The sequence below is a fragment of the Pan troglodytes genome, chromosome 17, assembly GCF_028858775.2.
Source record: "Pan troglodytes isolate AG18354 chromosome 17, NHGRI_mPanTro3-v2.0_pri, whole genome shotgun sequence".
NCBI lineage: Eukaryota > Metazoa > Chordata > Mammalia > Primates > Hominidae > Pan > Pan troglodytes.
In genome coordinates, this window is record NC_072415.2 from 46,271,617 (window position 1) to 46,295,861 (window position 24,245).

At 45.3% G+C, this 24,245-nt stretch overlaps 1 protein-coding gene across 13 annotated transcripts in view; it reads left to right on the plus strand.

The window, feature by feature from the left end:
- Positions 1–24,245, plus strand: part of FHOD3 (formin homology 2 domain containing 3) — a 483,155-nt gene that overhangs the window by 169,721 nt on the left and 289,189 nt on the right. Inside the window, exon 1 of one of the 13 annotated variants that reach the window (XM_054671701.2) lies at positions 2,348–2,363. The exons of the other annotated variants lie outside the window; for them this stretch is intronic. The gene's annotated coding sequence lies outside the window, so the exon portion shown is untranslated. Of the gene's footprint in view, positions 1–2,347; positions 2,364–24,245 lie in introns of those variants that run through there. 13 annotated transcript variants of the gene reach the window in all.

Here is a 24,245-nt window from a genome sequence, read left to right on the forward strand (position 1 = left end):
CGCAGAGACATGGCTTGCTAAAAATGGGTGAATTTGCATTCAAGTCCTCGATGAGCCCTTGTCTAGGTTTTGCTATGAAACCAAGTGGGGTTCCACTCATCTGGCTCAATAAGACAGATATCTATACTGAGGTTTGCAGCAGGAGAAGGGGAGATATTTCTCTGCAGGAGACAAGCAAGGAGGACTAGGCAGCTGTTGCTCAAATGCTGACCTCCTCCATGGCTTGCAGGTCAGGACTTTTAAAGGCAGGGGTATATTTTAGGAAAGCAGAAGTTACAGGCAAAATCATAAATCAATAATACATGGAGGTTACATGTTGGTTTTGGGCTTTTAAATGGGGGGAATATCTTGAGGCAGAGGGCTTATAGATCATTGGTAGATTTAAAGATTTTCTGATTTGCAGTTGGTTAAAGAAGGGAAACTTTGTTTAAAAACTTGGGGTCAGCAGAAAAGAATGTTAGCTGCACCTCGTGGGTGGGTCTTTCTCCAGGCCCCTCAGGAAGAAATTTAGAATAAGAATGGTGGTGAGAGGTCAGCCTCCTTATCTGAGGTCTGTGTGCTGGCAGGTCCATTTGGTGGGAGTCAGAGTTTCTGAAAAACAACTCAGAGACATACGTTAAGTAAGATGTTATCTTTAGTTTTTATAGGGGAACCAAACATTTTGTGATTTTAGCTTTTTTTTTTTTGGCTGTTGTTTTAGGCTACTATTACCTTGTTTATCAAGTTGCTTATTAACTTCTCAAGGCTAGGTAGGTACCTGGAATTCCCCTTTAAAGGACCCTAGATTTAAAGAAAATTATGTTTGGGGGGACCTGCAGGCCCCTAAGAGGGGATCCCTGCCCCATCTCAGTTTGGACACCAGCTGTGGGCTGGTTTCTTCAGGCCCTGACTGCCCCTGCTGACCAGCGAGTCTCCAGCTCTTTACAGCAGGTGGACAGGATGGTGCACTCCTTGCGAGAGACCCTGGGAAGGTAAGAGCCGAGCACACCACCCTTCACCTTCATCTTAGGAGCCTCACATGCCCTCCTTGGTTTTCGTTTGTTCTCTTCCAGTCACCTCCTAGTAATTCTGACAGACTGTCAGCCCCTCCACGGCATAATTTTTCTTCTGGAGAAGTTAGAAAGCCATTGTGTGAAGAACATCTTCAACATTTAAAGCTAGAAGTGTCCTCTCCTTCCAACCCTGTGTTCCTGAGGGAGAGCGAACCATCCAGGCATGCCACATAGCCATTAATACCACCTTGTGGTTACCCTAGAAGCTCTCCAGCTTGGGGTCCCCTTCTTCCCTTCTAGGGCAGAGGCAGGAGATTGATCTAGCCTGTGCCAGCGTCACTCCAGGAGGGTGCTGTGAGGGAGCGAAGGGGGTCAAGGGCAAATCCCTCGACTGCCTGGACTCAAATCCCAGCTCAGGTGAGAGCTGGGTGAAAGGTCACATGAGCTTTCTAACCTCATTTGCTCGTTTATAAAACCAAGAAAACACCCTTCCCCACCCTAGGACCATTGAAGAGCAAGTGTGAAGTGCTTGGCACACACACGGCATCCTAGCGGTGCTTAGGGCTGGCCTTTGCACTGTGGGGTGGGCGTTGCCCTGCCACAGAGATGGGCTCTGTTTATTTAACATTTAACCCTCGACATGGATGCTCCTGTGCTGTGGGCAGAGGTGGCTCCAGGCGTCCTGTGGGTAAGTGCTGCCTGTGGCACGGGTGCCTGCACTGCAGACCTCGAGAAGTGGGTCCAAATGCTAAGAAACGAAATGCCAAGAAAGCCCAAATGATTTGCACAGTCTGAAGGCAGACGGTAGGTCTGTCCGCATAGCAGGATAGTTGGGTGGCCCCTGGGGTTCCCATGTACTTCCCACTTCCCCTCTATTGTGGCCTGAAGTCAGGTGCTCCCATGCAAAGCTTCTGGGAGCCGAGAGGGGAAGAAACGCAGTGAGAACAAGCAAGGGTCGAATGCTGACCTGGTGGCAGCCAGGTGCATTCCCACAGGGACCCAGGCTGCTGGCTGGTCTCTGATGTGCCTTCCACCTTAATGACTCTGCAGTGCCGAAGCCATAGGGATAAGTGGCTACCTCTCCCCTCGCCTGGGTAATGCAGCCTGGAGGACAAGGCTGTTACGGAAAAATGTGGCACTAAGAATAGCCAGCTAGACGTGGTGATAAGGGCCCAGATGGCCAGGGATGTCAGCTGGGGACAGGGAAGGCGGAGGTGGTGGAGAAAGAAGAGGGTGATAAGATAGGGGCAGCGACACCGGAATGCACAGCTGGGGCTCTGGAGACAGGCCACAGGAGTCCGCCGTGGGCGAGGGAGCTGCCCGGAGCTCCTTCTGGCTGTGCCCTGTGGGTGTGAGCCAGTGGAAGGGAAGGTGAGTGCCAGCCTGAGCAAATCAATCAGGGAATTTCAGGGGCAGTGGGATTTTAGTGATCCTGGCTTTTACCTCCACCCACCCCTAGTACTTTAGAGGGGGAGGAATTTGTGGCTTTGAGATGTGAAGGGGCCACTTGGAGGTTGGTGGCAGAGCTCAGTCCAACCCCAGATCTTCTGCCTCTCCCACAGGTTTCCTTCTGCCACCACCCCAGGCCCTGCTGTGGCTGCCACCTTGTAAGCCTCTGCTCCACACCTGGGAGTGCAAGCCACCTCCAGCTGAGAGCTAGCAAGGGTGCAGGCAATGGTAATCCCACCGACAGACACTGAGAACCTTTGAGGCGGCAGGTCTGGAAAATACAACAGACAAGGCTGAACCTTCCTGGGGCTCGGAAGGAGAGGAGACGGACAGTTAACAACTAAACAAGCAAACACTTATGTCAGTTTCAAATTATGACAAGAGCTAGGAAGGAAACTGAGTAACACAAGTCTTGATTAGGAAGTTTCCCTTGCCATACTTGGGGGTCTTTCCTCTTAGAACTGTGACCACTCTGATGCCTGTTGAGAACAGGGGTGTAATTTTCTGTTTTACATATACCCTCTTCATCCTAAACCCCAGCCCCCATCCTATCACCAGGTTAGAGCTATACACAATAAGCAAATATTGACCCTCTCAGGGCCAGATGATTACTGTTTACTCCTTCTTTATGAAACTTAAGGAGACATTGCCCCTATGGTGGATTTGGGTACAAATTAAGGGGCACATGTAAACCACACTCACAGATCCTAGGCCAAGTTTGTAGCTTTTATCGCTGAGCTGCCCACTGCAGTGTAGACACTTGTCCTGCCCGGTGCTACAACTGGGAGGTGGGGTGGGGGCTGCAGAGCATTTGTTGCTCCCCTGATCCAATGTACAGCAGGCTGGCTGGGCTCTCTTCAAGGTATTCACCATATTATCCTTTGGTAGTGGGAGTTCCAAAGTGGCATGTTTAGGACATGAAAACCCAACTGCTTCATAAGCTCTCAGAAATCAAACCCTTTGACATCAGCTATCACTCGACCAAGAGGCAGCTGATGCTGGCACAAAAATAACTTGGCAGGCATGTCCGGCTCGGCAGGGGGTTGTGAGGCCTCATCACCTTTGGTTGGATCTTAATGTGAAACCAGTTGGTGCTCTGACCAGGATTTAAGGGCGTTCAAAGTTGTTCTGGAGTTGTGGGCTTTAGCAAGCCCTAGGGAAGTTGTTGGAGGGTTAAGGGGGTGGTGGTGGGTCTGAGGGGGAAGCTCCAGTCCTCTGTGGCTAAGCCAGGATAAGCATTATTATTTCCACAAATCAAGCCACGTTCATGCATAGTTCCCCTTGTGTCCTGATCTATGTAATTATGGAATGCATATGTGTGGGAAGGAGTCTTTGGAAAACCGGTTCCTGTTCTTCATCAAGAGGCTGACCTAGAAGTTTAGGAAATTGGTTCATGAGGAAATTCTGTAGCAGAGAGCTGGCAGGAATTCCAGATGGTAAGAGAGCGGGGCGCCCGAGGCAGGCAGGGGCCATGCCTGGGCTGCCTTGTCCTCTGGAGCAGGTCCTAGGAACGTGGCAGTTAGCATACCCTTGTGAAGTCTGGAGGCCTCCCGGGGGGTTTCTCTTCTGTACTGAGCAGACCCCCATCCGGTTTTGCTCACCATTGTCTGCCCAATGCTGAATAGATGCCTATCACACAGAAGATGCTCAATAAATATTAGCGACATGAATGAGTGTCCTATAGTCTCCCTGGCCTCAGTTTCCCCAGATGTAATGTGAAGGAACTGGATTAGCTCAGAGGCAAAGGATTTTACCGTTCACATCTATGACGGTTGTCTTGTAGTGACAGGAGAGCTTTGTTGAGATGTTTCTGAAGCCAAGATTTGGCATGGAACTGGGGGAGGGAGTGGAATAGGATACACCAGAGTTCTCCCTAATAGGACTTTCTCACGTCCTTGTGCTCACTAAAACCTATATGGTTGTATAATTATACAATATGTGTGTAATTGTATCATTCTAAGAGAGTTTTAGCTGGTATGGAGCTTGATAGTCTTTACAGATACTGGATCCAATCATTGGCTTTGTTTGTTCCCTGGTGAGCAAAATGATAGTAGCCACTCTGCCTCTGGGGGGCAAAAAGCAGACAAATTTAGTCCAGGCTCAGCTCAGATTCCCGCTCCGCGCTGGGATATTGAAGTCCTCACTGGCAATAAGGGATAAAAAGGTTGAGGCAATGGAGTTGGAAATGAAATAACAGACAGGGAGCCTGGCAGGTGGCAGCAATGGTGAGTTAATGGTAAGTAACCCGCAGCTTCGCCCCTGGACTGATGGTGCCTTCCGTGGGGTCTTTGCTCCCAGCTGAACTGGGACATGATGGCACCTGTGTGGGTGGCCTGCTTTACTCCTCTAGAGCAGAGACCTCAGGGCTTTCATTCCTGGCTTTGAACGCCCACAATTACTCCCACATGGCTCAGGGATCGCAGTGTCCCAGAGTTAATGATGCAAATGCAGCTGTGCCCTAAAACAAAAGGCAGCGGGTATGCACTTTGGAGAGGGCGTGCATTTGGGAAGATGAGGATGCTCCTCCTGGTACTCTGCCCAGCCCACAAAGCAGAGGAGCATGAGCCCGTGCCATGTGAATGCTGATAGGAGTGTCCTGAGCTGGTGAACACCATGCTGCCACCTCTCTGAGGTGCAGTCTCTCCCTGAGGCCCCACACCCCAGCTCTGGGTCCTGCCTGACCCGAGCCAGCTTGCATCCTGCTTTACTGTCTGCTTTCTCAAGGTTTCCTGAGGCTACACCTTCTCCCAGAAGGCTTCAAAATTGTTATGCGTGGATATCACCCCTTTGTTTTCCTTGGTCACCCTGTGTCCACAGCAAGTGGTTGTCGATCGACTGCTCTGCCCTGGTGGCCCCTGGACTTCTCCTGAGTACTGGGCTCACTTAGAACAAAGAGAAGTCCAGGCAATTAGGATCAGAACAATGGTCTATTCAGCACTTCTCCAAGCAAAGACTCCTTTTGTCCAGAGTGCTGACTTCGGAAAGTTCTTCTTGAGGTTTTGGTGTAGGAAATTAGAATCACCAGGGCAAAGACAGTAAAAGAGAACTTCCCTGTGGGAAAATGACCCTGTTTAAAGGTAGTTGGTTTTCTGCTACTCACACAAATGCTTGTCTGTCTATCCACAGAATAAGTGATACTTTCTTTGCAGCACACGGAAAGGTTTTTTTGTTTCAGGGAAGCAGCTTCCAGGGCACAATTTTGTTTCTATCCCGGGGACGTTTCACATAAACGAGATGATATGAGTAATGATTTTCATAGTGTTTGTGGGCAATGACAAAACACCTGTGAAAGAATCCAATCCAGATGGAGAACCAATTGTTGTTTCCAACCATTTTAGTTCCCAGGGTTAAAGTCAGCAAATACTGGCTGAGAGGATAAAATCCTCAAACTCAGATAATGATGTTGCTTGAAAAAATGGAAGTCTCTAACCAAAACTGAAAAGAATATTAATTGCAAATTCCACTTCTCCATAGTGCATACTTTGCTGTAATCTTAAATATATAAGTTACTTGGCCTACATGATTTCTATTAAGATGCAGCTTTTATAAACTTTCAAGTATGAATTAGCATCTGGTGGTGTTTTCAATGAATGCTTCTGAAGGCTTTGTGTGAGGAAGCCTGTTAGGGTAATGGCAACCTCTCTCTCACAATAGTCCCTTGTAGAATACTCCTGTGTCATCCCTGTTTTATGGATGAGAAAAAACCAATTTGTCTAAGATCAAATATTTAACATGTGAAGGAGCTAGAATTTTTAAACAGCTTATTGAGATATAATTTACATACCATAAAATTCTCCCTTTTAAAGTGTGCAATTCAGTGGTTTTTAGTAGATTCACCAAATTTTGCAGCCATTGCCAGTATCTAATTTCAGAACATTTTCGTCACCCCAAATAAAAACCTTATACCCACTAGCAGTCACTCCTCATCCCCATCTTTTCCTCCCCAGCCCTAGGTAGCCACTGATCTACTTCTGTCTCTGTGCTTTTGCCTGTGCTGGACAATTCATATATACAGAATCATATAATATGTGGTCTTTTGGGACCGGCTTCTTCCACTTAACATAGTGTTTTTTCAGCTTCATCCATGTTGTAACATGTATCAATACTTCTATTTTTCTACCGCTGTGTAATTTTCCAGTGCATGTATATGCCACATTGCATCTATCCATTCATCAGTTGATGGACATTTGGGTTGTTTCCACTTTTTGGCTATTATAACACTGCTGTGAACATTGAAGGGGCATAAACAGCTGGAATTTGAACCACTGTGCTGTCTGCATGTGATTGTTGTGAGCACTTTGCATCCACTCCAAAGAGGTAGAATTTTACAACAGGTAAGATTCTACAACAGCTCCTTTGACATGACCAAAGCCCATCCTTAGCCTCCTTCATTTGAAGGCAAAACACAAGCCCAGTGAAATGAAATGAGATGTTTTGATCTTGGCTACTCCATGTGTGGTCCTTGGGCCGGCACCACCAGCTTCTCCTGGGAGCTTGTTAGAAATGCACCACCTGTCCATAATCCCAGCACTTTGGGAGGCCGAGGCTGGCAGTCACCTGAGGTCAGGAGTTCGAGACCAGCCTGGCCAACATGGTGAAACCCTGTCTCTACTAAAAATACAAAAATTAGCTGAGTATGGTGGCACACGCCTGTGATCCCAGCTGCTCAGGAGGCTAAGGCAGGAGAATTGCTTGAACCCAGGAGGTGGAGGTTGCAGTGAGCCAAGATTGTGCCACTGCACTCCAGCCTGGGTGACAGAGTGAGACTCCATCTCAAGCAAACAAACGAAATGCAGCACCTGAGACCTGCTGAATCAGAACCTGCATTTGTCACCCAATTCCTGATCCCTGGGTGATGAGTTAACTCAGTGAAGTTTGAGAACTGCTAGTGAGTCACACAGCTAGGGCTAGAGCCCTGATTCCCAATTTCAAGTTGAGGGGAATTTTTATTCCTCAGTATCACTTCTGAACATGTTCAGAATGCATTTTTCTATAAAATATTAATAACTTCTAATAACTTCCTCACTGCATCAAAACATGAGATATGGAGACACCAGCTTTTCCACACTGACTCAGTGTAAGAAAAGAAACTGAAAGGAAGATATTTTCACATCATCCTTCATCATTCTCAGAGTATGTTACTAAGCCTTCAGGTCCCCTGTGCCAGTTGTGCTTAATCTGCAGCATTTCCATAGGAATATATCACTGGCTTTGAGAATGCCTTGGCAAAGGAGGCTTTTCACTCCTGAACACACTTTTTGGGAAGCATCCTTGGGTATTAGTAATATACTTGGAACCTGTTTGGGGAAACATATCTGATCCCAGCATTGCTGATCCCACATCCCACCCTTCCTGTAGGATATGCTCATATGGCAGTGACATCCAGGTTCTCTAAGTAGTTGATTCTTTTACTCCTGACTTTCTTCTTCCATTGACCTTGAACAGTTTAAGTTGGAATTCAGAAAACAACATTCCTTCTACTACTTATGCATCATAGAACAGTAAGAAGACCTGGAAGGGACTCAGATCCTTAAAGTATCTTGATTTGGGGTTGATGTTACAAACCAGGGACAAGTAGACTCCAAAAGATTTTCCTGTCCTTTTATTTTATTGACTCCTCCACCATGTGCACAGGAACATGGCTCTCTTCTTTTTGTCCCATAAGTTGGTTCAGTGCCTGCAGGAGAGATATGCGCATGATGGTGGCAGTATGGAATGGAAGGGAGAGAATAAGGATTTGGACATCAATGCTACATCTATAGATTTTGGCAAATACTTTAAAGACGGTTCTTGTCCTATCTGGCTTCTGTTTGGGCCATGCCCTAACAGTTGTGATGTTGAGTTTTTAGAGTTGGAGGCAAACTGCGAACTGAGGGCTGGAGCTGTTTCCCCGCAGCTGGAGGCTTAGAGCCTGGCAGTCCCTGGAATCAAAGGAGGGATCAGGAGGGCTGAAACTGGAAAGGTCCATATTTGAGGAGTGGTGGGATACAGAGTGAGGTAGGGTGGCGGCAAGCGTTGGAAACCCCACGGAAGAAACATGGGTGGCTAGGGTCTGGCTCAGTTGGTTCAACAACCACACCTCTTAGATCACCTTTGCGTTAGACTGATGCAGCCTGAGCTCCTGGGGCAGGAGCGGTTCACAGAGCCAAGAAGCCCCTTGGCCATGGCTGGGAGTAAATTCCTGAGGCCTGGGGCCCTCTGGCTGGAATGAGCCCTCTGGACTTTTGAAAGTTTGGCTGGTTTCCCTTTAAGCTGAAGTCAAAGCTGCCTGGGGTACAGGTGACTTTTCGCTAGTTTTGGGCTCAGCTAGTTTTCAGGGTCTTTTGAAGAGGTTGAAAATACACACACACACACACACACACACACACACACACACACACACACACACACTCTGCAAAATTTAATGCCTTCTACTTGGAGAACAGAAGAGCTTGGACTATTTCTTTCTTGGCTTGTTTTATCTGTAAAGTGTTCTGACTTGCAGGACGAGAGGAAGGTTGTGCATTTCCTGGCAGTGTTACTGCCTACCCCAGAAGCCCACAGGTGGTTCATCTCCCCAGTCAGCCCAGATGTGGCTTTGCCCCTTGTTTTGATGGACTTGGGTGCTCACCTGTCTTTGGGGCTCTTAGAAGCTTGGTGTCACCCTAATGGCTAACCTACATGCAGAGATGGTGTCCTGAAAGACCCTGTAGTTTGGCTGCTGGCATTTTTGGCCATCCTGTGATTCCTTTGGAGATCTCCACCAGGGTTATTGTTTGCTGTGACTGCCATTCCTCACTGGCTGCTGTCTTTTTAAATAGGTAGTTCAAGCAGTCTGAATCTCCTCATGGAGGGGTTGGGTGCGGGGTGGGAGGCGGGGTGTGGTGGTCAATAAACACAAAAGAAATTGAGAATTCTAATGGGAAGGACTTGCCATCAAAATCAAGACCAATAAAGCAATTTCTGAGAAACATTCCCTAAAATAATTAGGTACAGAAACTGTTACTCATGCTGCTTAGTTTAAATGTATATATGATGTTAATTTATTCATTTAACAAATAGAGCAATGTATACCAAAATCTATAGAGGTGGGATTACAGGAGACTTTTATTTCATATATAGAAACATACACACACACACACACAGACACACACGCATGCATACATACATATATAATTGTAATTCTTTTTTTTTTGTAAATTGCAGCATTTTTTCACAGTGGGAATGAATTGCTTTTGTAATCAAGAACAGCTACACATATAAACTAATGCTCTAGAAAATGTTATCTAAAACCTATGAGGTGTAAAAAATGTTGATAAAATGTACAGTTACTAGGTATTTTAGGAAAAATATGACCCAAAGATTGGTCAAGAAATGTATTTTTAAAAGCATTTCACTAATATAGTGATTATTATTATATTGAGTTTATGAAGCTTGTTCATTTGTTTACTCATTCATTCCATCAACCTATTACTCCTCTGCTGAGCCCTGTTTTTTGCCAGGCACAGTGCTGAGTGCGTCCCAAGGATGCTGAAGTGCCCTGGTTGTGGTGCCTGGCCTCCCACGGCATATGGTTTTGCTGGCTGCGACAGCTCCTGTTCCGCTGGGTGCTGCTGTAAGGAGCGTCTCACAGGCTGTCAGAGGGCCTGAGAAGCAGGACCATCTTTCCCAGGGGCATGGAAGGTGATGCCAGCAGAAGGCAGGAAGGAATCTCCTTATTCTACCAACTTACATCCCTTGGCTACAGGGTTCAGGACTGTGGGATGGGGCCTGTTAGGCTGCACCAGGCGAGCTCCTCATGCCCACAGAGGGCAGGCAGGGCAGCAGAGTGAATGAGTGAGCTGGGAGGCGGGGAAGGCATCCCATCATCCTGAGACCTGTGGGTGCAAGTTCTCTGTCTTTTGGCCCCCCATAGTCAGGAAAGGGCCGTAGGATACTCGGTGCTCATTATGTTGAAGTCAGCTCTTAAGCCAGTATGAGTCACTGAATCCTCACGATCAAAGGCAGTAATTTCACGTCGATTAGCTACTTCAAAGCAAGTCATGGGAAAAATTAGGAATCTGGAAGCAAATTGAATTATACATCAAAGGAAAGCAATCTCTTGACCTTTCTTCCTCCCCACATCAACTGTTCTTAAGTGTAAAGATCCAAACTGGGTATAGTCAATTCAGTGTGGGGGCATGAAGGTCAGTTAAGCCAAGGGACTCTTTGAGCACTTTCTTTACCAAGGGGTGTTCTTGGAGCTGCTGGAATATGGAAGAAGCATAGGATGAAGATCTTGTCAGAAAAGTACTAACCATGAATTGAGGAAGTAAGACCTGCACACAGTAAAACTGCCATACAGTGTCATAAATAAATGGAGTGATACAACTTGGTGTGTTGTGAGACCTGCAAGAGGAGGAAGACCATGTGGGCAGGAGTTACCTGGTGAGGGTGGATTTCATGGCAGGTCCTTGAAGGTGTGTCCAGTTTGGAGAGATAAGGAGGAGGACAGGGACATCCAGGAGAAGGTGAGGAAGGAGGTGACCTGTGGGGTGTGCACAAGGGTGGTCAGACCTGTCTCCTTAGTTGGGGCAGGAGGGAGATGAGGTTGGGATGGTGCAGTTCCTGAAGCTGGATGGAAGCATTTAGACTGGGGCAGGAAACAGAGTCAATGATGGTTTATAAAGTGGGGATAATCTGATGAAACAAATATTAGGGATTAGCTTGGTATTGAATATTAATCACTTTTCATTGAATCTTAGGCTTAAAGCTCAAGGGAAGATAACTGAGACCCAAGAAGTCAAGTGACTTTTCCTGTGACAGGGAAATAGCCAAAATGTGTGTGTGTATATAAATCCACTCACCCATCCATCCATCCATCCATCCATCCATCCATCCATCCACCCACCCACCCACCCACCCACCTACCTACCTACCTACCTACCTACCTATCTACCTATCTATCTATATCTATTTATCATCTCATCAGTCTCTGGAAAAATACATGGAATAATAAAATGAATGTACTAGGACTAGGTACTGTACCAGGTGTTAATGGGAGACATAAAAGTACAAGTCTTAAATCCCTGATAGCCCTGAGATGCTACAATCCAATTAAAGGTACAAATGTATGACAAGTGGGCAACACAGAGACAGTGAGCTCACTTGGCAGGGTGTGGTTCTTGGCACAGGAAGTAAGGGAGCAAAGATGGCAGAGTCTCTGGACTGGGATGGTCAGGGAAGACGAAGAACCATGGCATGCAGTGCTGAAAGGACTGCAGAGATGTCCTGGCCCAACATGTGCACTCCATGCCTCTCAACAGGTGGGCAGGATTTTGACAGACTGAAAGAACAGAGCTCTGGAAAGAGAGGCAGGAGGCCCCAGGAGACAAAACATGACACCTTAGATAGCAGGGTCTGTTCAGGTGGCAGCGAATGATGGTAGTGGGGGTGTCATTTGAGCAGAGGGTTCTGAAAGGTGAGCAGTAATTGGTTGTTGTAATGCTTGGGTGTTAATGAGATATTTAAAGGTTTTTAATGCTACTTTTCTGTCACCTGTGATGTTGGCAAAATACCTTAATCCAGGCCATTGTCACATCTTTTTTTGATGAATGTAGCACTTTTAAAATAATTTTTAAGTTTTGTGAGTACACAGTAGGGGTATATATTTATGGGATATACATGGGATATTTTGATACAGGCATAATCACATCATGGTAAATGGGGTATCTATCACCTCAACCATCTATTCTTTGTGTTACAAACACTCCAATCATACTCTTCTAGTTATTTTTAAATATACAATTATTATTGACTATAGTCCCCTTGTTGTGCTATCAAATACTAGCTCTTTCTCATTCTTTCTATTTTTTTTGTACCCATTAACCATCCCCACTCCCTCTGCCAATGTAGCCTCTTCTTAAACAGGTCTGCCTCCTTCTGTCCACTTAACAGATATTTATCAAGGACCTTGAATCCCTCCAAATGACCTCCACATTGAATGTAGCCAGAGTGATTGTTCTAAAAGGTACATTGGATTGTATCCCACTTCTCTACTTAAAACTGCTTGGTGGCTTTCGGTTACATTTATCTTCTCTTCTCCTTTTTGTTACCCATTAGTCCCAGCCAAGTTACTCCTGGTAATCTTCCACACTTAACTCTTGCTACCCACCCCAATCCTCCCCACCTCCACCCCCTGACTCCTTCAAACTATTGAAGATACTTTGTTATTCTGATCTTCTAGATCTTGAGTTCTTATTTTCTTCTCCCCTCAGCCAAAGTATAAATATCAAAGAGAGGATTCTAAATATACCTTATACAACATATAAAAAGACAAGATTTGATGGACTTTTATCAACTTCAGATAGTCAAGTGCAAATAACAAGCATGCCAGGTTCTTTTGCATCTCTTCGCTTCCTGCGTGTCCCTTTCCAGTGGCCATTGCTGTGTGTCTTTGTTTTGTTCAGTTGTTCACATGTATTACAGATAAAGTAGGTAACCGCTGTTTTACAGAGATGGGAATGAGCCACATGCATAAAATAATTCTCAAGAAAATGAAAGATTATGCCTTAAATGTGAAAAAATTTAAAGAAGTTTATCTGATTTGGGTGTAAGTCTGACAGGTACTATACATTGCCTTTTTGTTTGTTAAAGGACACTGAACCTATTCATAATATAACCCTTCCTGTGTCATCATAATAAACCCGGGTCCCGGAGTGAGTTGCAATACAGTGGAGCTGTCATCCTTTTTGCCCAGTGATCACTTGTCCAGATTTCCTTGCTTGCTTAATATTAAGTGTGTAGCCATCTATGTTGGTAGTGTCATAAGTTTACAGCTTTTGAAAATTTCTGCCACATTGTAATTGCCTTGCATCTGTCCTAATAGTAGCATGTAAGGAACATTCAGTTGCTCAGGGCCATTTTAGGAATGTGTACTATAAAGTATACATATATATTCCAAATGAATGTATTAATATATGATGAATATGAATAGCCATTATTCTTAGACATATATTAAGAACTCTTTGACTATATAGCGTGAATATATTAGATATATTTCTTTGTTTGGAAAGAGCTTAGGAGGGAATGTCTGTAATCAGTAGATCCATAAATGTGTAAAATGGACTGACAAGTCTCATTCTGCTTTACCCTCCATGCTACTGCCCAGGTAGGCTGGCACTGATGCCCTGCCATGCATTTTCCCTGAGAAAAGGGTCCACTCTTCCTGCAACCTATTCTTCCCACAGTTCTTCCTCAGCTGCAGCTTCAGGGGGCAGAATCAGAAGCAAATTAACCATTTCTAAATACTGGCCACCCAGAACTAGGCAGAACTAGCTGTTAAAACAATTACAGCCAGCCAAATTGTTAAGATTTTGTAAATTGTAAAGAGAAACAAATTAATTCTGCAAACTGGGTTTAAGCAAATGTACTTTCTGTAAACTCGCCTGCTTCTATGCAGTGGCACCTTGATAGCCCCGTATAAGACGGTTTATCGCTTAGCCTCAGCCAGTTCTGAGGTCCGGTGTCCACATAGCTTTTCCTCCTCAGTGCTGCTCCAGGGGCCCCTGCTGTGCCCATCCCACACCTTGCCTCGTCCGCTGCTTTTCATTTGCTGTGTTGGAGCATCTGTTCCCCAGGCACATTAGAATCATGGAAAAATTACATTTAAATCTGTACAGAAATATTTGCACACATACAGGGAGATGGTCATTGTCCAATATCCATCTAAAGTTTCGCTAGCGGGAAATTGGGGGTAGCTGAAATGTCTACCCAGAAGAGGGAAAGTGAACTCAATTTCAGTCCTTCTGACCTAGGAACATGCAGCACGAGGCTCTTGCCTACACCTTCAAGGGCATTATTGACATTGACAAATATTTTAGTTATTCAAAGGCCTTTTCCATTTACAGTTTTTTAAGCTTTGTTCTGGAGGTTTGCAGTTTCTGTAAGGCTCTAGAAACGTAGGAGAGTAACTTTAGTCATATTGCCCACTGTTGTCACTAAGATATTATGTACAAAACTAATTGTAGCAGGTAAATAGCATTTCATCCTTAATTTGTTCTTTGTAGCAGCCTGGTGCAGTAGAATAGACCAACCTCAATATTAGTAAATGATTTGTATTGCATGTTCATTGGCAGGCTTCAGTAATGATCTCAATTAAGGTTCATCACCACATCATGAGTTGCCTCCACATTCTTCTTGCTTTTGTCTCCAAATGGGGATTCCAGCAGTTTTTCCCTTGTCTTGAGCACTTCCTTCTTCATGGCATTAGGAAAGCATTCATGTTCTCTGGAAACTCAGTCCATTTCCAACCACAGTTTTTTTATGCAGTGCTGTAGGCCAGGCTGGGCATATTGGGAGGTGTTTTTTTCTTGTTTTTTGTTTTTTTTTTTTGCGTTTAAAGAGCATAACTCATTTTTTAAAAAGCTTATAAGGCATTCTCCAGCTGTTGTTGGAAATAAACCTTAATTTCCCTCAGCTTTTCTCTTTCACTGAAGGAGAAAAGCAACAGGACTGAAGGAAGGAGGGGAGCGGTGGGGTCATTGTTGCTTTCTGTGTTTGTTCTTTGCATCTCTTTTCTTAGTAAATTGCCTCAGGAATTTCTGCAGGCGGCTATAATCTACTCTTGAAAGGCCTCCTTTTGGACCAAGCTCTTCAAGTGAGCCAAAACTCTCCCTCCCTAAGACTGCAGGGTTTGGGAGAAGACAATGAAAAGAAAGGGAGTATTACCATATGGTCCTTCTAGTGGGATTGCAAAATTTCCTTAAGTTGCTGTAAAGTGGGGGCTGGGGAAAAGGCAGACAACTTTTTTTTTTTTTCAGGATAGCAGTCACCACCCTCCCTTCTTCCCGCTTTCTCTTTTCACCCCCTCCCCACCCAAGTTGGTTGCAACAGAGCTTTCTTACATGGTTCTGAAAACGGGGACATTTGGGTTCCGTTGGTACCATGGACAGATACCACGCAGACATTTTTCTCTCTTGGTATTTTGAGATAGTGTCTCACCTTGAAGTAAACAAAATACAAATGACAAAAATTTGACTTTTATTACCATGGGAATTAATGTTGGAAGCAGGCTAAACACAATTTTTGTATAAACTGTCAAAGACAAAGGTATTTTTCTCTCATGGCTGACATTTTAAAAGACATTCTTTTGCCTCCTACCCATTTAAAAAAAAAAAAGTCTTTGCACTATTGAATCAGAGGCAGTCTTTCTGAAACTGTGACTTCTGCTGTTAATCTAGTTGAAAGTGAGAACAAATTAATTCATGTTTCCTCAACTCCGAACAGTGATGTAAAGGGAGCTTGTTATGGGTTAGAGTTTTAAGGAATTAGGCAGAAGGTATGTATGTCTGACACCTTATGTCTTAAAGATCCTGAAAATTATTTCAAGCTCTCAAATTATAAAAAAAAAAAAGGTGGCGGAAACAGACTTCAAATACCCTATTCATAAGATAAGAGGAAGAGGGAAGGAGGGGGAGGGTACTGGTTCTTTCATTCACCCTACCTATTATGTGTCAGTCACTGTTTAAGGTCTTGGGGATACAGCAGTGTGTAAAGCAGACACAAATCCCTGTTTTTATGGAGCCTACATTTCAGTGGGGGAGACAGCACATAAGGTAAATCAGTAAAATACATAGTGTGATAATGATAAGTGCTATGAGAGAAAAACAGACACGTGCTTCTGAAAGAAGAGTATATTTGGGTGCACATCTGAGATTTTAGATAGCCAGGGAAGTCTCACCCAGAAGGATCTGGAGGATCAGGGTTATATGAGGACAAGGGGAGAAGCAGGGTGACCACTGCGTGACCCCCCCGCCCCGCAAGGCATGATTGCTTAGGCCAGAAGTGTACCAGGGCAGTAGTAAGAAAGGGTTGGATGTGGGATTCCTTGCCAGATGAGACTGGGGGTATAGTAGGGAGAGGCAAGAAGGCTGGCCACAGGGTTCTACCCTGAGCAACTGATGCAGACCCCGTGGTTCCTCTGCTGTGGGTCTCCAAAGCAGAGTCACCAGGACTTTTTGGTTTGTCCTGTCTTATACTTTGTGTAATTGCTTTCACACTAGTTTGCAAACTCCCTGAAAGCAAGTCTTTTATCTTTCTTTCACACTTCATGAAGTCCAATAAATGTTTGTTTGACTTGAATGGAATTGAGTCTATTCCGAGATCATCCTGTGAACACACACACACACACACACACACACACACACACAGAGAGAGAGAGAGAGAGAGAGAGAGAGAGAACGAGAACATTGTAGACTACCTGCCAGGTTTACAATGCATGACTCAACTGCAGTTAAAAATGATAGCCAAGGGCCATGATGAAATCTTTTCTGAGCCAGCCAGACCCATGCCTGTGTGGGCTCAGAATAGTGGGAAGAGAGATGGAACTTCACTTCAAATGCAGCTCCAAGGCTCCCCATCCTGGCTCTGGAGCAGCCAGGAAGACTGCTTTGTGAGTGGGAGGATTGGAAGAATTTGGGATTTTGGGGAATTTTGCCAGATGGTTTGACCTCTGGTGTTTGAAGGCCAGTCACAAAGATTCTACTTTGTAACTTAATCTGGAAGTGACCCAGGTCTTATGGTATGTCCTGAGCCCAGGACTAAGCCAGCAGAAAAGTGTGGCCGATGGAGAGGCAGGAGCAGTGTTGGTTGGCACTGACAGATGGACGGCAAAGCTCCCAGGCACAGTCGGGCTCAGCCAGATGCTCCACTCAGCACAGCCAACCACTGTCCTGGAACCAAGGAGGGAAAGGAGAAGAAGTGGTACTAAGATCCCACCCACTCTTTACTCTTGCTAGCCCAGTATCTTTTTGTGTATTGCTGTCTATTACTTTATCCATCTACTGAGTATTGAAGAACGTGTATATGTCAGAGGAGTCTGCACTCCACTGGCTCTTTATGTTTTATTCCAAGGTGAACAAAACCATAATTAATGCTAGTAAAACACATTACCAAGTATTTTCACATGAACAGGGTAGGTTTTATATTAACCCATTTTTCATATGAAGAACTGGTACAGAGATTAATTGTCATTAAAGGGTGGATGTATGTGCCTCTGCAACCTTTCTGGCCAATGACATATCTTGAATGTCATACATTTCGCCATCGGAGAAGCATTTTGTCATCTCTGATGCTGGTTAATGAGCCCTCTGGAGCAGATGTCGATAGCAGGATTAGAAGCACATGTAATAGCCACCCCTGGCATGGACTCCTTCACATTCAAACTGGCCACCTCTTCAAGCACTGCAGGTGTTAACTACATGCCCCGAGGTCAGTGGTTCTCTGAGCATCCTCCCGGGACCATTCACCAGCTGTGGGGACACCAACTGTGAGTCTGGTAGAAATGCGGAATCCCAGGCCCTACCCCAGATCTGCTGAAGCTAAATCTGTTCTTGTCAAGTTCCCCGGGTGATTGCTGTGCACATTCAAGTGTGAGACGATTAAAGATATCACATACATCAACTATTGTATTTCTGCTAGACTATTTAAAAATCCTATGTGACAGTCCCAGCTGTGATAATTCTTAGCTGTGAGGGCTCCTTCATATAGGCAACCTGTGCCACTTGTTGCTTCCCTTTTGTTGACTTCTTGACATCTTTTTCTGTTCAATTGTCTAGTTCTTTTAATATATGTCTCAGAAAATGTGAAGCCTGAACCTCCGATGACCTGCTTTGCAATTGAAGGTAGGATGTGCGTGGACTCCTTCTATGTCTCTCCCATGCCACATACCAGACTGGCCAGGGAGGAGCTGCTCTTGAAATTCCTTTTTGGTTCATGGAGATGCTAAAGGTGCTTCTCTGACTTAGGCTGACTTTGCTTAAATATTCTCTAAATATGGTATTAACTGGTGAAATAATACTAAAAATCTAGTAGCCTTAAGTCTCAATGAGAATATAAAAACAGGCCTTCTCATAGTTTTCAGACTAGGAAGAAACAAAACTCTGCTTCCTTGCAAAGCAACAGTTTGGGTGCTTGGTTTAGTCCTAATGGCACCTTTCTCTGCAGTCGATGTTTGAGGGAGCCTCTAAGTATGGTATAATGACGGGTGTGCATGTCTCTTCCTGAGGCCATATGTAGACACAGGAAAAGCTCCAGCCCCCCGGGGGGTGTGGTGAAGGCTGGGGCCCTGCTGTCGGACCACAAAGATTACTGAGGACATTTTCCATGCCTGTGGCTCTGGTGTGTGTGGAGGAAGGGGAAGCCTAAGGGAGAACTCACTGGGGCAGTGAAGGCACTGTCCCGGCTGGCTTCCTGTTCCTGGTCTGTTACTGTGCCCCCCACCCTCAGGGTTCTGCAGCTGAATTGCCACCAAGATTGTGGCCCACACAGAGGGTGTGGTCGAGCCAACTTCATTCCCGGTGATCACGTGCTTCTATCTGCTCTACAATGATCTGGGAAGGAGTTGGGGTGTGGGGGCTGCCACTTGAGCATTTGGGGGTGGATGGGTGGTAGGTCTTCACAGCCAACAAGAACTTCATCTCTTGTGAATGTATCTTAAGTTCCCCTTTCCCACCCATATGTCCTGGCTCTTATCATGTACCAGTCAGAGGTTGGTTCACATTCTCTGCCTGAAATAGTTCCACCAGCGATGAGCCTGCTGGGATCCATGGTGATCATGGTGTTAGAATGGTATGCTCTTTTCCTTGTCTTCTCCTGTCAGTGGCCTGTGGTTGCGAGTCTTTCTTGCAAAGGCTCCCTTGGCTTAGACCTCAGTGTGAATTGATGAAGCCACTCAGAAAGGGAGGGAGGGAGAGTGAGCATGGTGTGCCAGCAAGCCTGTGAGCATGCGCCCACCCATAGGGCCTGTGGTGGTTTCTCTTAGCAGCTCCCAGTCCCTGCTCCCCACCATTCTGTGGAAGTCCAGGGGCTGCCCCAGCAGTTTTCTCTGTGAACTGACTCAGGTGAGACAAGTAGACCCCAATGGAGTACCAGTGGAGCTTGTGAGAAGAGCGCCCTTGGTGTTCTTCCTTTTAGTGACAAGTGGCATTATCATGTCAAGACACCACATGCTAGGTGAACCTGAAACCTAGCACAGAGCATGATACATAATGGACAACATCGTGTTGGTTGAGGAAACATCAGGAAAGCATTGCTCAGCCAACCTACCATGAGGGTGATTATTAACTATTCCAGAAGTCAGCCTGTGTCTCTTGCAGAGGAAAGAAATGGTGCTGCCCATCATAGGACCACAAAGGTTCCCAGCAATGCCAGGCTGTCTCACTCTTTGGTGTCTACTGTATGTGTTCCCTCAGCCTGGAAAACTGCACCTGCCTTTATTCACATGAATTACTGACTCATTTCCCCAGAGTTTACCCAAATGACTAGCGCCCTCCTCTGTTCCATCACTTCCTGCATTAGGCTGCACATATCTACCTGGGACTCTGTCTTTCCTGTTAGACTCTAAGTTCCTCAACACCACCACATTTTTTGCTCATCTTTGTATACTTAGCAGCTGGTAGTGAACACAACAGAACTTCCTCCATTTTCCCATTGGCCACTAAATGGCTGCCGAGTGCAACACTGGCTCTCTCCTGGATGGTTCTGTCTACATCCACCACTTTGGCCCCAACTGGCTTCTCCTCTCCCAGTCACAACATATGGGGGCTACACTTGGTGTTCAGTTTCTGTGTCACCAGCTCACATTATCTGTACTCTATCTCAATGCATTCATGGTCAGTAATGATTTTTGTGTTGCTTTATATTCATAGGATGTTCTTGTTTTTGTTTCTTGAAACAAGGTCTTGCTCTGTCTCCCAGCCTGGAGTGCAGTAGCACAATTATAGCTTACTGCAGCCTCAATCTCCTGGGCTCAAGCCATTCTCCCAACTCAACCTCCTGAGTAGCTGGGACTAAAGGTGTGTGCCACTGCCCCCAGCCCAAAGGATGTTTTATAGTGATCTAAGTTTATATAACATCTTATGGATGGTATTATCTAGAAAGGAAACAAGTTATTTAAGGTCAATATTTAAGAGTTAGAACTAAAACTGAATTGTAGATCCTCTAGAATCAACCTTCCTTTTCTTTATCAACCTTATTGACGAGTAATTCACATGCAATAAAATGCACACGTTTTAAATCCAGTTCACCTTTTGACAACTATATCTCAAACAAGACAAAAAATATTTTCCCATAGTTTCCTTCATGTATTTTCCCTATCAATCTCCGCTATTCCCAATCCAGGCAAGCACTGGTCTGCTTTGTCACTATAGATCAGATTTGTCTTTTCTGAAACTTTATGTGAATGGAATCATACAGTATCTGGTATTTTGTGTCTGGCTTATTTCATTTAGCATAATATTGTTAGAATTCATCTAGGCTGCATGCGTTAGTAGTCTATATTGCTGATTAGTGCACCCTTGTATAATGTACCACAGTTTGTTTATCTGTTTGCCAACTGATGGACAGTTGAGTTGTTTCCAGTAGGGTGTTTTTAAAAATCATTCTGAGTAAAGCTTCTATGAACCTTGGTGAAATGTTTTTATGTGTGTAAATTTTCACTTTCCTTGGGGAAAGTCCTAGAAATAGAATTGTTGGGTTGAACAGTAGGTGTATATTTCAGTTGATAAGCAACTATCAAACTGCTTTCTAGAGAGGTTGCAGCATCTCACATCCCACCAGCAGAGCGTCAGGTTCCAGTTGTTCCAGGTTCTCCATAAGCTTATATGACCATTCTTTTTATGGTTAGCCATTCTAACATTGTAACATGCAAAACGTAGCCAAGAGATAATAAAGTTCTTGCCTAAAAGCACACAGGCAGTAAGTGCCTGAGCTGTGGTCACCCTGCTGGGCCCCTGAGCCTGTTGCTGGTTGTCCTCCCACTGCATCCTGCCCACTTCTCTGTATGGACCCTTCTGTAACTCTGTTATTCCATGGGAGATGACAGAGGGAAATGGTCAGTTTCATCAGGAAATATACTCTGATTAGGTATTAGGCTCAGAAATACTTATTTAGCTGAGGTTCTAACCCCAGGTTCTCTTTCTCTTTTCTGCAATTGAAGTCTGGCAGAACTTTGAAGCTATATCCACATTGTTTCTTAGTGAGGTTCTCAAATGTGTTGGACTCACCCAGCTGTCACAACAAAGGGGAAGAGACCTTATGTTTGGTATTTTGCATTTTTTTGTTTTCACTGAGACAACTTGCTGGAACTGCATGGCACTCTTGGCTTAGCCCTCCTTACCAGAGGACACACAGCCTGGAAATAAATACAGAGGAAAGTGTCAGGAGGCCACGGAGGATCCGCACACAGCTTGTCCGTTTAATGTGTACAAACCTTAGGCTAGGTGTGAATTTGTTATGAGACAAAACCAGTATTTAAGCTGTACTGAACTTGTAAAAATGCCAGTATATATTATTTTACTGTTGTTCTTCTGTTCCCCATTCATTACCGAATAAACTCCCATCAAAACAGTTGTTTTAAATATCCATTCTTTTTTCTGATGCAATTTTCTTTGCTTTATGTGATACTTGCCATAGATTTGTGGCTGTTTCCATCTTGAAGAATACTTAAAGGAAGAACCCTGGCCCCATGGGTTGGGGCAAGTGAACTGCTGAGTTTTACCATCTCTGCACAGTGACATGATTGATGCTGGGTTGTTCCCTTTTGACGCCAGCTAATGATCCTTAACTTCTCTCCAAGGAGTAGATACTCATTTCTTTTTTCTCAAAGTGTTTAGGGCAGAGAGGGTGAACATCTTCCCTATCAACCAGCATTGACCCCAGGAAGGAAGAGGCAATCTCTTTGGGGGAGTGATTGTGCTTTGGAGAGAGACCCCCAGGGCCCAGCTGGGGCCTGTCTGAGCTCAGGGGACTGTCTCACCACCTGGTTAAGAAGACCTGACAGATGACAGGAGGCATCTTATAGCCCTGAGTGCAGTGCCCAGGAAAGGACTGGACTATTCACTGTATGGAGGACATTAGGTATTTTTTAGAAATGTCATTGAGGCCTTAGGGGCTGGAGAGAGAAAGAAAAGTAGTCTTTACTGAGTATCTAGCTTGTGCCAGGTGTGTTTCCAACATGATCATGTTCATCATCACATGGCTTCAGGATGTTGGAATGTGTATTTTAAATCCTGTTTTACTGATCAGAAAACTTAGGTGCAGAGAGGAATTTCCTCTGAAATGCAAATATGGATTTAGGAGTCTGGATGGTGGTATTGTCCAAGGCCATGGCACAGTGGTGCCTGAAATCAAAGTGCAAAGCAGGCATAGGTACGGTGTCAGGATGAGGACTTTGACAGCTGGTGCCATAGGTGAAGTAGAGAAAATGGCCCCCAAGAGCAGGTGGGAGACAGGTTCAGGAGCCGAGGGTGGCAGGTTCTTTGAGCTGAGACTGGAGAATGGGGTGCTTAGCAGAGGCCAACACTAGGTCAGTCCTGGCTGCAGTGGGTGCCTCCATAAGAGGGCTAAGTAGTTTTTGCTGTGTGGGGCTGGCTGGGTGGTATGTGGTTGTGGTTTCCAGCCCTTGTGCTAGGGTGGTTTTTGTCTCCTAAATGTTCTCCCCAGAGAGGTGGACCTCACACCCAACTGGAAGGGATGGTTTCCTGTGGATGCTACCAGGAGCCCTGGATGCTTCCAGAAGAGTGAGAGAGAATGGGTTTGTTTGTTTAGGAAGCCTCCTTTCTTTTTGTGCCCTGCCAGTAGGGGGGTGAGTAGGGCCAGCTGCAGGGCAGTGACGCCATTGTGCCATGGCCATCTCAGGAGAGGGATGCCCTGTTCACAAGCAAAACCAACTCGGGTGCGTGTTCTTCGTTGTTTTTAAAAGAGAACCAGGATGGGTGCAGTGGCTCACTCCTGTAATCACAACACAAGCCAAGTGGTTTGAGAGCAGCCTGGCAACATAACGATATCCTGTCTCTACAAAAAATTTAAAAATTAGCTGGGCATGGTGGTAGACACCTGTGGTCCCAGCTACTTGGGACGCTAAGGTGGGAGGGTCACTTGAGCCTGGGAGGTGGAGGCTGCAGTGAGCCATGTTCATACTACCACACTCCAGCCTGGGTGACAGAGTGAGACCCTGTCTCAAAAAATAAATAATGTTAAAAATAGAACTAGAAAAAGGAATATGTGAGTCTTGAGAAAATATGTAATTCAAATATTTCAACTTAATTTGGAAATTAAGAAAAAGAATTATAAAAGTCCATCACTAAAGAAAATACCTTAAGGTTCTCCAGATCCCTAATTATGGGAAAAGAGAACGTAGAAAGAAAGAGAGGGAGAAGGGAGGAGGGCGGTTGGCCAAGCTATTTTCAGGGCCCAGAGAGACAGCCCTGAGATAGAGACTGAAGAGAGAGGCCAGAAGTAAGTCCCTGGTCACCTGTTTTTCACACTGCTGGCTGCCTCGGGGCAGTTGTACTGCGTTTGAGATGCCACTCATCTGCTTACCTAGGTCAGCAGCCTTTTTAGAGGAACAGCATCACGGTGCTGCCTCCTCCGGGCACCTGTACACAGATCTTCCATGGCTTGGGTGAGCAGTTCAACCTCTCCGCAGAGGCAGGTCTCTGAGGACCCTTTACTCTCTACCATTCTTTGATTCTGGGAGGGAAAATGGCAGGTTTGAAACAGCATTTTGATCTATTAAGTGGCCTTCATCAGCTGACTTGGGCCGTTATGCTTCCACAAAGGGACAATTTTGGAAATGCAAAGAAGGGAGCAAATGGACGTGGACTTTGCTGGGGCCCCAAAGCTGACTCATTCCCTCCAATTCAGAGGGAAAAATAGTGTCCTATGAACTAATTCAGAATAGAGGTATAAATGGCTTTGCTTGGGCTTTCGTCCTCAGTAAAGATGAGGATGGGGCCAGTGGGTCCCAAGGTAACCAGACCAAATGGGTGTGGAACTGGGTGGGGC